The following is a 2,721-nucleotide window of genomic DNA, read 5'->3' on the forward strand; positions in this document are numbered from 1 at the left end:
CTATAATCACACTGGATGGTGAGTTCATATCCTCTAATTTATTTTTAATAGACTAATGTTACTTGGCCCCCAATCATATTTCTAGCGGCCTCACCTATACAGAGCACTCTTGAGAACCAAGGGACACGCAGATAAATGACAATACCACCAACACCACCATCATGATAATTGAGCACCCAAATCAATGCCACAGAAAGCCTGTACTAAACATGAATGAGCTGTACTCATAAAACCCCTTATACTCACACCCATAGCGTATGTATAGTTACAACGAGATACATCGTCTGCCTTCCTGGCCCACATAATACACAAAAGCACTCCAGGGTCATCGGTAAAGGGGGAAATAGTCCTCCATACAAAATACTTAGAGTGGGGTGAAACAATGCCCATTGCCAAAACACTGAGCAGGAAGGCAAGAAAGAGTTAACAAATTTCAGGAAGATTATAATGAATATAATTTAAAATTAAACTTCTGGATTGGTGCCATCTCAAATGACAGCAGATAAATAGGAGACCATGGCAGGCTCATTTTTCTCTTCATCACATGTCAGAAGCCCTTGTGAAAGGATTTCAGATCTTGTATTTTATGTCCTCATAACAACTCATAAGTCAGTACTGACTCTCCTCAGAAATCCATTAGTTGTTGGGAAAACAGCTTATATTCAAAAGGCCTACAGTTTAGTTTTTAAGTTAATTGGATCTGACCCCATTTTAAAAAAAATTGTTACCAGAATCATTGATGTGGCTATTTTATTTGAAAACATGATCAAAACAGAATGATGCTTATGAACAAGGCAAATGTAAACTGTCCTCCTCTTGGGTGTTTAATACTCTAGAGCAGGGCTGCTCCCTAGAACTTTCTGAGATGATAAAAATATTCTACATAATGCTGTAGCCACTTGCCACATAGGGCTACTGAACACTTCAAATGTGCCTGGTGCAATGGAGAAACCAAAATTTAAATTCTATTTACTTTGAATTAGCTTAAATTGAAAAAGCCACACACAGCTGGTGGCTGTCAGATTAGGATGTCCAGCTCCAGAGTTCAGTACTGTGACTGCAAAGTTCATTGAAATCTTTCCTTTTCCAGAACCAGCCAGCCAGACACTGCACTGAGAATGGCTCCCGCGATCCTGCCAGATTCTTGACCATTAGACAAAGATTTTGTTAACTCAGGCCGCTTAACGAGTTTTTCGATAAAACACCTGTCTGGCACATCCAAACGCCCAACTTCACTGAAGAATGCTGAGTTAATCCAGGTTCTGAATCCCAAAGGCCTGTCCCTTTGGACCTGTTTAGGATACTTTAAACCAGGGGTACCCAAACTTTTTACACAGGGGGCCAGTTTACTGTCCCTCAGACCGTTGGAGGGCCGGACTATAAAAAAAAACTATGAACAAATCCCTATGCACACTGCACATATCTTATTTTAAAGTAAAAAAACAAAACGGGAACAAATACAATATTTAAAATAAAGAACAAGTAAATTTAAATCAACAAACTGACCAGTATTTCAATGGGAACTATGCTCCTCTCACTGACCACCAATGAAAGAGGTGCCCCTTCCAGAAGTGCGGCGGGGGCCGGATAAATGGCCTCAGGGGGCCGCATGCGGCCCGTGGGCCGTAGTTTGGGGACCCCTGCTTTAAACTGTCCTTATCATCCGCAGGGAGAGTCACTCGGCACATGGCTTGAAGAAAAAGGGGAGGAGGGGGTATTGTGGTACTTTTCCTTCTCAGCTTATTAAAGACTTATTGTTGTTGCTCATCTGTCGTCTCCCTCTCTCTCATCCTCCCCCCCCCGCCATGTACATGAATGTAAGTGTGCAGGGGTTCTCTCTGTACGTAAAGACGAACGCCTTTCTGGAATCCACGCTCACGTGTCAGCAGCTTCCAGTGCGGATCGAGGTATTTGGCCCTGCACACTCATGGAAGACCTTAACCAGCAGGCCTTTAGTTTGCACCTTGGCAGAGAGAACAAAGTGGAAGCACGCAGATTCCCTCTGGGGGCTGTTCTAGTGGCACCAGGCAACCGCGAGGAAGAGGGCGTGGCTGGAGAGGTGGCGCCTCCCAACGTCCGGCCTGAAGCAGCAGCGGTGTAACCAACCCATACTGAGCGCTTCCTACGCACCAGGCGTGTTAGTTGCTGTACATACATTATCCCTTTAAACCTCACAACAACCCCCTGAGGTAGGGATTTCTCTCCCTAATTAGGGCTGGGAAAATTGTACGTACACAAACACCAATAATTTACTTTTGCAAAAATGGGACAATGCTATACCTACGGTACTGTAATTGGCTTTTTCCATTCTTCATAGAGCGCGGACATCTCTCCGCACATGCAAAACTTTTAACATCTTCTGTGTTCTATTACATAAAGTAATCACAATTAAGCAATTCCTGAAAGGTGTTTTTAAATTACAAATAACGCCATGGTGCTACAGGGAACATTTTTTTTTACAGGTATATTTGTGTGCTGCTGTATTTCAGTAAGATCCATTTCTAGAAGTAGAAAGAGAAGTTCAATGTACATATATCAAATCAGTATGTTGTATGACTTAAAGTAATACAATGTTAAATGTCAATTCCATCTCAATAAAACTGGGGGGGGGTGTCTTAATTCCAATCTAGTTTAAAAAAGAAAAAAAACAGTAGGTCTAATAGAGCATATAAATGAAAAACATTAATACTTTCTGCACTATCCGGGTAACAGAACATGAAA

Source organism: Saccopteryx leptura, chromosome 13 (assembly GCF_036850995.1).
Source record: "Saccopteryx leptura isolate mSacLep1 chromosome 13, mSacLep1_pri_phased_curated, whole genome shotgun sequence".
Taxonomy (NCBI): domain Eukaryota; kingdom Metazoa; phylum Chordata; class Mammalia; order Chiroptera; family Emballonuridae; genus Saccopteryx; species Saccopteryx leptura.